The sequence below is a fragment of the Chrysochloris asiatica genome, unplaced genomic scaffold, assembly GCF_000296735.1.
Source record: "Chrysochloris asiatica unplaced genomic scaffold, ChrAsi1.0 scaffold00040, whole genome shotgun sequence".
Taxonomy (NCBI): domain Eukaryota; kingdom Metazoa; phylum Chordata; class Mammalia; order Afrosoricida; family Chrysochloridae; genus Chrysochloris; species Chrysochloris asiatica.
Window position 1 is genome coordinate 10,174,844 of NW_006408558.1, and position 16,376 is coordinate 10,191,219.

Consider the following 16,376-nt stretch of genomic DNA (forward strand, 5'->3'; position numbering starts at 1 on the left):
GTTTAATGGGAGGCTTGTGTAATTGGGGTAGCCAGGGGACTTCTGGCATGTTGTTATTGTTGGTTGTCAACAAATCAACTCCAAAGCATGGAGACCTCACATGCTCCATAGAGATTTCAGTTGTTGTTGTTATGTGCGGTGGAGTCGATTCCAACTCATAGCGACCCTGTACAGGGTTTCCGAGGTTGTAAATCTTTACGGGAGCAGAAAACCTCATCTTTCCCCCGTGGAACAGCTGGTAGTTTCAAACTGTTGACCCTCAGGTTAGCAGCCCGATTCGTAACCACTACGCTACCAGAGCTCCTTTTCAGTAGCCAATTTTAAAGAAATAGATTGCTAAGCCTTTCTCCAAAGTTTCTCTGGGTGTCCTCTAACCACCAGTCTTTCAGCTAAGGCCATACTCATTATAGAAGAATATAAGATTTGGTTCCCATTCTGAAGGCAGATACAACTAACACAAAGAAACAAAATGATACGATGATGTATTTATAGATCCTAGATTGGCAGTACACACTAAGAGCATTTTAGAATTTCAAAACAGGGAGAGAATGCTGTGGGCTCGAGTAACGGCAGTCGTTTGCTGACTTGGCACTGCAATTTCCTGAGATGTCTTTGGAAACAAAAGTAGATGAGCCCTGTAGGGTTTCCTAGGGCTACCATAACAAAGTTCCACAACCTGGGAGCTTTTCATAACAGAAATATAGGGTCTCACAGTTCTGGAGGCTAGAATCTAAGATCAGGGTGTCTGCCACGGAGACTCCTTCTGAGGAATCTAAGGGGGGATGTGTCCCAAGTCTCTCTCCTTGCTTCTGTGATGCCTTGTCATCCTTGATGTTCCTTGGCTTGTAGACCATCACCCAGTTTCTAACTCCATCTTTACATGGCCATCTTCCCTCTGTGTGTCTCTTCTCCTCTTTTATAAAGACACCATACATATTGGATGAGGATCCATCTACTCCAGTATGACCTCAAGTTAATCTAACTGATAATACTTCAAAGACCCTAGTTCCAAACAAGTTCATGTTCATTAGTAGCGATGTTTAGGACTTCAACATGTCTTTTGGGGGATGCAATTCAGTTCATAATTAAGTCTTGCCTTAGTTATCTTGTTGTTGTTGTTGTTGCTGTTAGGTGCCATCGAGTTCATTCTAACCCATAGTGACAATCCATGTAATCAGAACAAAATGCTGCTTGGTCCTATACCATCTTCACAATTGTTGCTCTATTTGTGCCCATTGATGCTAATTTGTCATGATCCACACAGTGGAAAGGCTTTGCTTAGTGAAAGTCCCATGTACTCTTCTGAATCTAATCAAATTTCTGACAGCTCCCTGTCAATGTACTGTCACAACACTTTTTAAATTATTTTCAGCAAAATTTTTCTTGAATGTGATATTAATGATATTGTTTGGTGATTTCCGCATTTTGGTCGGCCACCTCTCTTGGGAATGGGGACAAATATGGATCTGTTCCAATCAGTTGGCCATGTTTCTGTCTTCCAAATTTCTTGGTATAGATGGACATGACCTAATTAACCTAACTAACAAACCCCTGCTTCCTAATAGGATCTCATTCACAGATCTAGAGGCTGGGGTTTCAATGTATCCTTCATGGTGTTACAATTCAAACCGTAACAGATTACAATGAACAATTCTTTTGTATTGGTTTTTTTTAGCACTTACACAACTATATATGGTCTTATCTTATTTCTGGCTATTACATATGTGTTTGTATTAATATTATTTCTCCAACTAACTATATTTAAAGAGATCACATGGAAAGTTTCAGGGAGGTGATCGACTGTGGCATTTGGGAATGGGCATTCAGACTGGGCAAACACAATTGGCAGTGAGATGCAAGATTGGGATAGAGACAAATCTGGCCTATCTGAGAAACATGAAGTCAAAGTACTTGAAGGTTCGCATGGAACAACAACAGGAGACAAGATCTAGATAGAACCTCTTCTCTTTCCCAGAGTTCTCTTTTGCTCTACTTAGCAACCTCTTGCTTGATTTGAGTGGAGATTTACAAAGCAAATTCATTTTCTGTTCGACACTTCATGCACATGGCACATGTTGTTTCTTCTCATTGATTCAATCCCCACTAGGAAGCATCACTTATCCCACTTCCTCCCTGTGCCTTCTGTGTCCATTCCTCCCTCTTTCCCAATCTTTCTATCTTTGGGTAAATGCTGCCTTTTTCAAATCTCAAATGGTTAATGATTCTAACGTATGGGTACCTCCCGAGTGTTACTGTTCCCTTTATAGGTCTATTGTTTGGCTGAAACTTGAGCCAGGGGGATGAGTTCATTTCAAGATCTAAAGGGTGGCTACGGGCCATGGTCTCGGGTCCCACCAGTCTTTCTGACCAGTAAGTCTGTTTTTTTTTTTATGATTTTGAATTTTGTTCCACATTTTCCTCCTAGTCTATCTAGGACCTTCTTGTATGATCCCTTTCAGAGCAGTTGATAGTTCTTCTGATCTCAGGGTCCTGAAGTCTGATGTTCACGTGATCTGTTTTCCCATTGGACTAATTAATTCCAAGCATCTTCAATTTTCATCCCTCTTCTTTCCTCTGGCCCTGGAAAAAACAGTTGTTGCACCTTAAATGGCCACTCACAAGCTTTTAAGAGCCCCAGTCAATACTCACCAAAGTAGAATATAAAACACTGTCTGTGGAGAATGCTATGCCAATTGACTTGGTATCCCCTGATACCATGATCCTGATCCCATAGGCCCAGTGGCTCATTCCTTCAAGACCAGTTCAAATGTCACCAGCTCTATGAAGTCTTCTATGACTCCTTAAGGCATCCAGGCAGTCCAAACTGATGCACTTCTAGGTGCTTCCAAGGCATTCATTTGTATGTTTACCTTGTTGTTGTGTGAGACACCACTGAGTCAATTCCTACTCATAGCGAACCTGTATAGGGTTTCTGAGAAGCACCTGGTGAGTTTGAATTGCCGATCTTGTGGTTAGCAGCCCAGTGCTGATCCTACAGCACCACACCAAGACCCCATCTTTACCTCAGTAGTACACCTTCATCTTAGCGTTGGTCATTTTATTCTGAGCTTATTTTTTTACAGGTCTGTTTCCTCCTTTAATTTGTGAGTCCTTTGGGAACATAAACACTGTCTTCTTTTTCTACAGTTCCAGTCCCCTAATGCCATCCCCAGGGAATAGAAGGGACTTGGTTAATGTTGGCCAAGGAAAGATTTTTAAATGATAGCAATGGTGGAACTTAGCTGTCCTACAAATTGGTTTAAGTGTCGTACAAATTGTCCTCTGAACAGACTTCCCTTTTCTATATTCAGCCTCTGCACATCAGTACCTCATCTACTAACCTCTTGAAAGCCTCGACACTCTTCCAGGCACTGTTCAGAACACCTGAGAAGCCCTCTCTGACCTGTGCCTCCAAGGTCCTCTCAGTGGTCTTTGCTTCCTCTGAACCTAAAGATTCATTGTCTCTCTCAGCTTCTTATGGATGCTAAGAGCAAAGTGCCCCAAACTAGATGGATTAAAACAGCAGAAGTATATTTTTTTATACTCCTAGAGGCTAAAACTCAAAATTGAGGTGTTGGCAGGGTCTCTTTTAAGGAGATGATCCTTCCTTGTCTCTTCCAATTCTGGTGGCCACAGGCATTCTATGGCTTACAGCAGCATCGCTCCAATCTCTGCTCTGTCTTCACATGTCTTTCCTCAGCATCTGTGCCATTTTCCTCTTCTTATAAGAAGATCAGACATATTGGATTAGGGTCCAGCCTGCTGCAGTATACCTCATGTGAACTTCACTAATTACATCTACAAAGACCTTATTTCCAAATAAGGTCACCTTCACAGGTGTTGGAGGTTAGGACTTGAATGCATCTTTTTGAAGGGGATAAAATTCAACCCACAACACTCTCCTTAACTTGAGTTCTCCTATTTCATAGATGGGGAAACTGAAACCTGCATATGGGGGTTGGCTTCACCTTGAAGTAGGACAACATGTGTTCTATAGATTCAAAGTATAGCTCAATGAGATGACAATGAAAACCAGCTGCCTTTCCACTGGCCAGGTAAAGATGGATACCACTGGGTAATCACAAAGGCCTTCTCTGTTCAACACCATCCCCTCTCTCCCTAGGCTTCGTGGCTTCCCCAACCTGGATATTCTTCTCTGTGGTTAGGCATCCCATGTGTCCCAGCTCAGCCCTCAGCCTGCCTGCCTGGGCTTTCTGTGTCCTGCTTTGTGATTGCAGCAGATAAAACTCTGTCAAAGGGGAAGTAGGAGCCCTGAGTGGTGCAAACAGTTAACATGCTCAGATGCCACAGAGGTACCAGACAATTTACTTTTGAAGAAATCAGTCATTGGAAACCCTTTGGAGTACGATTCTACTCTGACCCACATGTGATCATTAAAAGTCAGAATTGACCCTATGGAAACTGTTCTATTTGTTTTTTAAGAGGGTGGGGTGCGTTCTGACATCTGCTTTCTAGATAATGCTGGTTTTGTAGTGCTCTACGGTCGCTAGGAGTCAGAACCAACTCAACGGCACTTAACAACAACAACAAGGATAAACACTGTACCACAAGGTCAGTTTGAACCTCCTTGGAAACTGTATACAGCATCACTATGAGTTGGAACCAACTCAGCAGCACTTAATAACAACACAAAGATTAATTACATTACTGTTTCTTTAGCAAGTTCTTAGCACAACCCTGCTGTTGTTGTTAGGCGCCATCAAGTCAGTTCTGACTCATAGAGACCCTTCTAGGGTTTCTGAGCAGTGGTTGCTGGGTTTGAACTGCCAATCTTTCAGTTAGCAGTCCAGTGTTTTTCCTACATCGCTGCACCAACACAGCACTATAGCAAGTAAATCCAAAGAAAAGTACTGGGAAAAATAATTCAAATACTCCGGTGTCTTTGACTGGCTACTCTACCTGTTGTTAAAGTGACAAAGAATGAATATTGCTTTTTCCCCCTGAAGAGTTTTCACTGGTTTCAAAAAGGGCCAGTAACTCCCTGAACAGAAGAGGGATCAAGCCACATTCAAAGCACTGTCAGCTTGTTTCTGCTTTAACCATTATGACAAACCACTTGAAAAATGGACTCTTTTGGCCTAAACTCAGATGTTATCGTGCCAAGATCATTCCAATTTAGCATCACCTCACATTATTTAGAAGTCCTAGTGGGGCGCTGGGAGATAAAGCACTGGACCACAACAAGGTCAGTCTGAACCACGAGGTTGGTGGTTCAAACTTACCAGCCTTTCCTTGGAAACCCTGTACAGGCTCTGAGTCAGAACCGACTTGATGGCACTTAACAACAACAGCAACACATTCTTTAAAGCTGTAGCTGTGGAATTCTCTACAAGGGCCATTGAATAGAACTGGTTGGAAATATAGAATCATGTTGCTTTGTTTGCTTGCTTGCAAAGTGGGGGTAAGGGGTGGTTACAAAAATATATGTCAGATGAGGATGAGAGGAACAAAGGTAATTCACTGGCTTGTCCATCCATTCAATAGACATTTTTTGAACACTTTGTGCTGGATACTATACCAGATGCAGGAAATTAAGATCTAAATAAAACCCAACCCCTGCTTTTGAGAAGTTAATGGGAGTACAAATAATTATAACCAAAACAAGACATTCTGAAAGTATGAAGTACCAAGTGTCGTATGTGGGAACATTGTGAGTAGAGTATCGATATTTATAGACAAGGATCCATTTGAGCTGAAACTTTCAAAACAAGTGAAGTAAGTCCAGAGAATGCTGGGAGGAGAAAATTCTAGACAGAAGAAAGAGCTTGCATGAAAACAGAGCAACATAAATAGGCAGGTAGTGTTCCAGAAACAAGAAGTAAGAAGAAATAAGATGTTGGAAAAGTGACAAGAATATAACTTGGGGCAGATCCAAAAGGGTCAGATAAATCGTAACGACTTGAGATTTATCCTGAAAGCACAGAGTTATCAGGGATGTTTAATAGGAAAGAAAGTCAACAATATCGGAAGAGGAAACGTCAGTATACTCCCTCTTAGAGATGTACTCACTGCAATCATATTCTCTGTTTCACAAAAAGAATTCTGGCTGAAGTATGGAAGACACTTTACATGTAGAGATCAAGGACTATTCCAAATGTCAGCGAGAGATGATGAGAATCTGAAAGAATGCAGCTGGCAGTAGTGAAAGAGAAAAACAAGTTAATTTCAAGTCATGGTGATCCCATGTGTGCCAGAGTAGAACTGTGCTCCACAGGACTTTCAAATAGCTGATTTTCAAAAATAGTTCAGCAGAGTTTTCTTCCAGGGTACCTCTATGTATACTTGAACCTCCAGCCTTTCAGTTAGCAGCCAAACACTGTGAACCTTTGCATCACCCAGGAGAAGCAGAATCATAGCAAGAGGTGTTTTGATGATGAAATAAGACTCAATGTGATTAAATATAGCTGTGAAGTGGAGCAAGAACTCAAGGAAGACTGTGATGTCCAACTTAGATGATGGTTAACTGTCAATGACAGGAATAGGATACCAGAGGAGCAGGTTTGGTCAGGGGTGGGGAAGTGAAGTATGAGGGAGGGGAAGATGATGAGTTTGGTTTTGAATGTATCAAGTTTATTACGTCTAACAGAGCATCTTGGTCAGTGGCTCAACAAATGGGGCATGTGATCCATCCCAGACCTGAAGAATCAGAATGTCTGGCAAACATGCCAGGTTTTAAAAATAGCTCCCCACGTGATTTCAATAAGCTCCTCCCACTTCACCCTAGTTGAAAACCATTCATCTAGCTGAAGAGATCCAGTTGTTGCTGTTGTTGTACCTTAGAGGTGGCTCCAATTCATAGTGACCCTATAAAGGATTCCTGAGGAGCAGCTGGTGGGCTTGAACTGCTGACCTGGAGGTTAGCAGTCCAGTGCTCATCCTACAGCGCCACATCAGTAGATACTTGGAAATGTGGGTATGGAGTTCAGGAAAGGGGGAAGGGCTAGATTTTTATTTCACTTATCAGATTATAGGTAGCGGTTAGAGCCATGGAGTTTAAAGAGAGGGATGGGAAGAGAGTTTAAGTCAAGAAGTGATGATGAAGATGAAATGTTAGGCAGCAAAGATTTATCTCCAGATTGGCCTTCTCCACCACACTCCATGAAGAAGTTCCCAGTTGCTTATTTGACTCTTCATTTGGATTTTTGATTGACTTCTCAAACAGAAATTTGGAATCTTCTCAAAAACAACCCTCTTACCCTAATTACAGAAAGTGGGACTACCATTCAGCCTTTTGCTTGGATCAAAGACCAAGGATTTTGTTTGCTGCTGGTTTTTTCTTTCCATAAATTCGTGCATCCAATGAATTAAAAAATATATCCTAAATCAAACCACTCTTCTGTATGTTTACTTGCCAAGGTTAGCTCTATGACATTAGTCTCGCAACTGTCCTCTTGTCACCTTTCATCTCCTCTTCACAGTCCATTTTCCATATAGTAACCAGGATGCTGGTTTTGAAAGAAAAAAAAAAAAAAGTCAGATTACTTCCCTCCTAACTTTAAAATCTTTTATGGTGGATTACCCTTATATTAAATGCACATTCCTTACCATGGCCTTCAAAAGCCCTATAGGATTTGTTCCCTCCTTATTTCTCATCTTGAATCTTTTTACTCTTATCACAGAGAGCTCTTCCTCATTTTAGAAAATGTGCCTATAATCTTCCCTCTGACCTTCCAGACCTTCCCATCAGGACTCCTTGGTGTCATCTAGATCTCAGCTTGGAATGACGTTTTTGGAGACACCTTCACTCTCCAGCCAATTTCCAATAAACAACCTTCCTCTAGTCCCCATCATGTAATCATTTTTATTGTCATCACAGTAATCTCCACATTTATAATTTGGGATTTGTTTTCATGATTGGGGTTTGTGTCTTGTGCCTTACACCCAACTCTTCCCACATACATTCCATGAAAACAGGAATTCTGATATTGCAGCTGTAGTGTCTAGAACCCTCAGTAGGACACAGTAAATATATTTGTAAAGGATCTAACAAAAGAGAAAGGAGAAGGCACTGAGGTAGCCCAGAGGAAGAGACCCGGTTTAGACAAGGAAATCAGGAAAATCTTCTGAAGAAAGCAAGGCTGGAGTTGAGTCTAAAAAACAAGAAAGTTCCATCTAGGCTGAGAGAATGGACTGTTTGAACGGAAGTGGTCAAAGCTAAGGCCAAGAGGTGTTCAAGGACTACAGTCTGGACACTTCTACAAGTGGCCACAGAACAACCCGAGGCAACAGAAGTGTGACAACAGATGTCTTTACTCTGGCAAGCCCTGCTTCTGCCATCTTTCCAGATTGACCTGACATGCCTCCGGTCCCCTTTTCTCCTTGATTCACCAGTGTGGTTTCTTCTTGAAAATTCCTAACCACAAGCAAGCCATTAGAAGGCCTAACTTGAGAAAAGGAAGAAAAGAATCTCAAAAATATCCTTCTTTGCCAATACCTCCAGGGACCTTGTCTCTGCTAAAGGAATGGCAATCTGAGTGTACGGTGTTGTCTGTTGTTAGATTTCCATTATTGCTATGTGCTCCTGTTGTGAGGAGTTAGCAAGAAGAATGCTGAGAGACTGCTGTTTCTCAGGGACCTGCCAGAAAACAAAATGCCTGTCTCTGTAGGCCACTCAAGAAAGCCGAAATCTAAATAAGATAGGGCTGCTTCTCCATGCAGACTTCATCGTCAGACAGATTGTGCACAGCAGTCAAAAGACTGTTTCGACTAGTTTTCTTTACATTGTTTTTGAAACTTGTGGGTAATTCTTCTCATTGGTTTCTTTCTTTCCTGGCACGATCCCCTTTTTCTATCAATTGTACACAACCATAGTTACTGCCATCACCACCTGCCTGTCCGAGTGTTGAGCTGTGGTGACTTTCATGTTGCTATGATGCTGAAAGCTATGCTACTGATATTTCAAATGCTATCAGGGTTACCTAGAGTGAACAGGTTTTAAGTGAGCTTCCAGACTAAGACTAGGAAAAAAGGCCTGGCGATCTATTTCTGAAAATAAGTCAATGAAAACCTTATGGATCACAATTTAATAGTGTCTGATATAATGCTGGAAGATAAGCCTCCTAGCTTGGAAGGCACTCAAAATACAGTGGCTGTGGTGTAGTTGAGCAGGCCAATGATGAAGATGGTGCCAGATTTGGTCAATGTTTGGCTCTGTCTTCTGTGAGTTCACTGTGAGTTGGAGCTGACTTAATGGTAGTAACAACAATTATAAGCATGAAAAGTAAACAGGAACACATTTTTTAAATATGAGAATCATGATTGCTTTTACTGAACATTTCCACCAAACTTCTGTGCTTTACATATCACCATCCTGAAAATTTCCATGTGCACATAAACATCAGTTCTATCCCTGCTTATCTTTGAGTAAAATCACTTTTTAGAAAACTCACCTTAAGCATTATAAGATCATGAGTAGACACACCTTGTTGTTTTTCTTAAGTGTTGTCACGTCTGTTCTGACTCATAGTGAACCTGTATAGGGTTTCCGAGGAGCGGTTGGTGAGCTTGAACCATCAACCTTGTGGTTCAAACCAACTTTGCAGTCCAGCGTATTAACCCACAATGCCACACCAGGACTCTAGATACACCTTAATCATGTATATAAATCATGCTATATATACACTGTTGATTCCCATTATTCACAGATTTGCAAATCCGCTAAACTATTCGTATAACCTCAAAATCAAAACCTGTGCTACTTTCACGGTCACTTGCAGGCACACACAGGGCGTTGAAAAACGTGGGTCACTCCATGTGCGCATTCCCAGCTGAGGTCGAACGAGATGATGCTCTGCCTTCTTTCTGCTTTTATTTAGTGAACAAGTGACTCTTATGCAGCCTATTTAGAGTCACATTTTCCACGCTATTGTGCTTTTTGCTGGCGATTTTGCTGTTTAAATGGATCTCAAGGGTAGTGCTGAAGGGCTGTTAACTGTTTCTAACTACAAGAAGGCTGTGATGTGCATTATGAAGAAAATATGTGTGTTAGATAAACCTTAGTCAGGTCTCAGTCATAATTCTGTTAGCTGGGGGGTTCAATATAAATAAATCAACAATGTATATCATATGTACTTAAGCAGAATATGGATCAGTTAACAAAAGTGTGACCAGAAACTTACTGGAAACTAATCCAGACTTTCTCCTAAGAATAAGGTACAGTGTTTGCTCATTTGGTGGAAATAGTACAAACAGTCTTTCGACTGCAGTACACAATCTGTATAAAATCTGCACGAAGGCACAGCTCTATTTTATTTAGAAATTGGCTCTCACAGCTTTGTTGTTATGTTGTTAAGTGCTGTCGAGTCAGTTCCGACTTATAGCGACCCTGTACATAGTTACCGAGGAGCGGCTGGTGGGTTTGAACTGCCCACCAACCTTGCGGTTCAAACTGGCCTTTCGGCCCAATGCTTATCCTACAATACCATACCAGTACTCCAGCTGCAGCAAATAATAAGACGAGATTGGTAATTGTTCAAAAGCACATCAAAATAACCAGCTATTGGTTTAAAAAATATCTGTTCTTTACCAACTAAATTCACCTCAAATACCAGCAGCAGTACAGTTCCAGATCTTGAGAAATACCAACCCACTTGGAAGTCCTGAGCAATTCACATCTACAATGACTGACCTCATCCCTATTAAGGATTCCACCCAGCCTCACTCAGCATTTGATTTTGCTCCTCGAGGCAGTTTTGCCTTCTTTAATTGGCAGCAGTATTGCTGAATTCTAAAGAATGTTATGCAGGTAGATCAATTAGTTAATATTCATAATCATGCTTTGCAAATCAGGAGAGTCAAAGACATGCTAAATACCATGATTTTGAAAACACTTTCTAGGTGACTGTGGTCCTTTATGTCTACAAGAAGAAAGTTCTCTTTCAAGCTTCTAGAACTTTCCCTCCTGCATCATCACACCCCTCTTCTCTCCTCCTGCTGAATGTTTTATCGATTCCTCAGTTTTGTGACTTTTATCCAGGATCTTTTGAGCTTTTCCTTTGGGGCTCAATGGTGTACATCAGTTTGTCACCTTGCGCTGACTCTGAAGGGGTTGCTACATGTGTTATGACCATTTATTTAGCTTGGGGAGGCAGTGAGCTGTTCCATATTAATGAATATTTAGATCATTAAAGATTCTCCTCTGCAATTTCTACATATTCCTAATATTTTTAAAATATTCAAACCACTTTGATAGAAATCTCTCTAAATAAATTACACACTTGGCTGTCTTCTTACAGACGAGTCATACAGTTTCACCTGGGAAGACAGCCACGTGTGTGTGGGGAAGGAACGTGTTGGATCAGATGGTATTTGTTTTTATTCTGGTGTTCTTTTTCAGTCATGAATGGCACCATGACATTCCAATGAAGTAACCTAGCCCCTGTCTCAGGAGCTCACCAGTTACTTGGGGAAGTGGATATGTAAATATGGCAAAGAGCTGATTGGTGGTCAGTGTTGTGAGGAGTGGAGATCACAGAGGATCAAGGACAACTCATTTCTCTATTTGTTCAAAGACGATGAGTGGATGAACAAAAGAAGCAAAAGGAAGATGCCCGAATGGAATCTTGAAAGATGAATACAAATCTATCTTGAGGACCAGGAAGGCACAGTGTTTGAGGGGAGAGAATTGTCTGATCAAAGTCACAGAGACTTGGAAGAGCATGGTAGGCCTGTAGACTTGTTGGTGATAGCTTCATGTGACTCAAAGGAGGGAGAACAGAGGAAATGGTGAAAAGGTGGCTGGTACAAATCTGCAGAGAATGGATTGCTAAATATTTTGTTTGCCAAGTTGATTTTCAATTTTACTTCAACTGAAATGAGGATCCACTGAGACTCATAAAGTAGCATTTTTCAGATTTTGGTTTTAGGACTATAACTCTGGAGCATTTTTGCATTTGAAAACTATTTAATAAGCACCTGGTGTGATGCTGTAAGATAAGCACTAGACTGCAAGGTCAGTGGTTCAAACCCACCAGCTTCTCCTTGGAAATCCTATAGAGTTGAAACCGACTCAACAACACTTAACAACAACAGCAACACTACTTGCAGGGGACAGTGGTGACCCAGTGATAGAATTCTCACCTTCCATCAGAGAGACATGAGCTTGGTTTTTGGTTGTTGCAACTCAAGCACAGCCAATGGAAGCTTTCATATTACAATAATGATAAACAGATAACGGAACTTCCAGACTGAGGTGTTATGGCTGTTATTAAGTGCCACGGAGTTGATTCCAACTCATTGTGACCCTGTATAGGGTTTCTGAGGAGTGGCTGCTGAGTTTGAACCACCAACTTTGCAGGTTCATACCTACCTTACAGTCCAGTGCTTTATCCCACAGCACCATACCATGTCTGAGATGGACTAAGAAAAAAAGGCCCGGTGATCTAATTACAAAAATCAGCCAATGAAAAGCCTATGGATTATAATGGTTGATCTGCAACCATCAAGGGGATCATGAGGGATCAGACAGTGTTTGTTCTGTTATGCATGGGGTCACTATGAGTCAAGGCCAACTGGATGACAGTAATTGATCTAAGCACATGTGATACAGAAGTGAAAAAAAATGGACAAACTCGTAGCTCTCATGGACATTGAATTGGGGATGAAAAGGGAATTAAATCCATCCAGAGACAAAGTCAAGTATCCAAGAGGTAAATTTTGTATAACTCACAGGACTTGTATTGAATGGGATGTAGAAGATGACTCTTGGAGAACTCTCAGGATACCAGGTAAGGTGAAGGGTTATTGGTGGGGGCATTAATGGAAACAGACCAGCAACTCTTAAGGAAGAAATTTTTATTTCATCTATTGATCTCATCCTACTCTTGCCCTGATGCAGATAGTTAATCTTCCTCTCTCCCAAGTTACCACGATATCTTGTTCATACTATTTTTCTTCCATTACCAAACTTCTTGTTGTCATTAAATACCATCAAGTTGCTTCCAACTCACAGCGACTCTGTATAGGATTTCTGAGGAGCAACTAGTGGGTTTGAACTGCTGACCTTGGGGTTCACAGTCCAGGGCTGATCCTACAGTGCCACAGTAGAAATCCATTATCAAACTAGAATTTATATATTTACCTGTCTTTCTTCCCTGTTATTCTCTGAGATGTCATCATCTTCCTCTGCAATCTCAGAACCTAGTACCTAAATAAATAATGCTTAATAAATCTGACCGGAGTTACTCATAATGAAGATGGAAGCTAATAAATTTAACAAGGGGTTTTGATGGAAGTGTTGGTGGCAAGATAATTAGCTGGATTTTGCATGTCTTGAATTAGGAGGACATATAAGGAAACCCTGTACAGGGTCACTATGAGTCGGAACCTACTCCACGGCACACAACAACAACAACACAAGGAGCTTTGATAGTGCAGTGGTTACGAAACGGGCTGCTAACCTCAGGGTCAGCAGTTCATATCTACCAGTGGTTCTGTGGGAGAAAGATGAGGTGTTCTGCTCCTGTAGATTTACAGCCTCAAAAATCCTGTGCAGGGTTGCTATGAGTCGGAACTGACTCCACGGTACTTAACAACAACAACAACAACATAGGGTACAGTAGGATATCAAATATATTGTCCAATGATTTCTGAATTCAATTTATCTGTTTGTTCATTTGGATCGCATCTCTTTGGGATGGGCACAAATACAGATCTCTTCCAATCAGTTGGCCAGATAGTTGTCTTCCAAATTTCTTGGCAGAGATGAGTGAGTGCCTCTAGTGCCGCTTCACTTTCTTGAAAGATTTCAATTTTGATTCTGTCAATTCCTGTTGCCTTGTTCTTTGCCAACTCCTTCAATGCACCTTGGACTTCCTCCTTCAGTATCATTGGCTCTTGATCCTATGCTACCTCTTGAAACGGTTGAATATCAGCCATTTTCTTTTGGTATAGTGATTCTGTGGATTCCTTCCATAGTCTCTTAATGCTTTCTGTGTCATTCAATAATTTGCCCAGAAGATCCTTCACTAATGAAAGTTGAGGCTTGAATTTTTTCTTCCGTTTCTCCAGCTTGAGAAATGCTGAGAGTGTTCTTGCCTTTTGGTTTTCTGATTCCAGATCTTTGCACATTTTGTTCTAATATTTGACTTTGTTTTCTCAAGCTGACCTTTGAAATTTTCTGTTCAGCTCTTGTACCTCCACATTTCTTTCATTTGTTTTAGCATCTCTACGCTGGAGAGCAAGTTTCAGTGCCTCTTCTGACATTCATTTTGATCTTTGTGAGTAAAGTTTTACTAAAGGTAATACAGAAATGGCTGTAAGCATACATTGACAGAGAACTTCCAGAGGTACAAGCCAGATTCAGAAGAGGATGTGGAACGAGGAATACCATTGCTGATGTCCAATGGATCTTGGCTGAAAGCAGAGAATACCAAAAAGATGTTTACCTGTGCTTTATTGACGACGCAAAGCCTTTCAATTGTGTGGATCATGACAAGCTTTGGACAACATTGCGAAGTATAAGCCTTCCTGAACACTTAATTGTGCTCATGAGGAATCTGTACATGGACCAAGAGACAGTTGTTCGAACAGAACATGGGAGCACTGAATGGTTTAAAATTAAGAAAGGTGTACGACAGGGTTGTATTCTTTCACCATACTTATTCAACCTGTATGCTGAGCAAATCATCCGAGAAGCTGGCTTCTATGAAGCAAAACGTGGCATCAGGATTGGAAGAAGACTCATTAACAACCTGCGATATACAGATGGTACAACCTTGCTTGCTGAAAGTAGGAGTGAAAATATTTACTGATGAAGATCAATGAGCACAGTCTTCAGTATGGATTGCATCTCAATGTAAAGAAAACAAAAATCCTCACCACTGGACCAATAAATAACATTCTTATCAACGGAGAAAAGATTGAAGTTGTCAAGGACTTCATTCTTCTTGGATCAACTATCAACACTCATGGAAGTAGCAGTCAAGAAATCAAACAATGTATTGCATTAGGCAAATCTGCTGCACAAGACCTTTTTAAAATGTTGAAGAGCAAAGATGTCAGCTTGAGGACTAAGGTGCGCCTGACCCAAGCCATGGTATTTTCAGTAACCTCATATGCATGTGAAAGCTGGACAGTGAATAAGGAATACCAAAGAAGAATTAATGCTTTTGAGTTATGGTATTGGGGGGTAATATTTAAAGTGCCATGGGCTGCCAAAAGAACCAACAGATCTGTGTTGGAAGAAGTGCAGCCAGAGTGCTCCTTGGAGGCCAGGATGGCCAAACTTCATCTCTCACACTTTAGACATATCGTCAGGAGGGACCAGTTGCTGGAGAAGGATATCATGTTTAGTAAGGTAGAGGGTCAGAGAAAAAGAGGAAGACCCCCCTGCGAGATGGATTGACAAAGTGGCAGCATCGATAGGCTCAAGCATGGCAACAATTGTGAGGTTAGCCCAGGACCAAGCAGTGTTTCATTCTCTTGTGCATAGGGTCACTATGAGTCGGTACTGATTCAATGGCACCTAACAACAACAACATAGTGTAGAGTCCTGGTATGGCGCTATGGGCTTATGCGCTGGACTACAAAGTCATTTGAATCACAAGGTTAGTAGTTCAAGTTCACCAGCCGCTCCTTGGAAACCCTATATAGGGTCGCTATGGGTAGGAAATGACTCAACGCCACTTAACAACAACAACATAGGGTGTGAGGGCTTGCTGGTGCTGTAAGATAAGCACTGGACTGCTAACCACAAGGCTGGTAGTTTAAATCCACCAACAGTTACTTGGGAGAAAGATGAGACTTTCTGCTCTAGTAAAGTTTTACAGCCTCAGAAACTTGATGTAGGGTTGCTATGGGTCAGTATCAGACTCGATGGCAGTGGGTTTGGTTTAGGGGCTTTGTGGGATATGAGAGGTGCTGTGATTAAGCACGTTGCTAAATGAAAGTTCAGAGATATGGACCTACCAGATTCTCCATGGGAGAAAAGTATGCAATTTGTTTCTGCAAAGATTACAGTCTTGGGAATCATATGGGCAGCTCTACTCTGTCCTGTGTGGCACTGTGGGATAATACACTGGATTGCAAGGTTGGTTTGAACTGCAAGGTCAGTGGTTCAGATTCACCCACCACTCCTTCCTCTAGAGGATGGCTATGAATCAGAAGTGACTTCTAGGACTGAACAACACTCTTTCAGGGTCACTCTGAGTCAAAATCACCCCTTTTTTGGTTTGTTTGATGGAGTATATTGACATGTAAAGAAAGATCAGAGCTTTAAAATTTATTTGGAGATCATCAGCATATATTAAGATATAGGTGTGGTTGATATTCTTTGGGCAGATTGTTCCCAAGTATTTTGCACTTAGGTAAAAAGGAAGAAAGAAGGAAAGAAAGTGAGAGAGAGAGAGAGAGAGAGA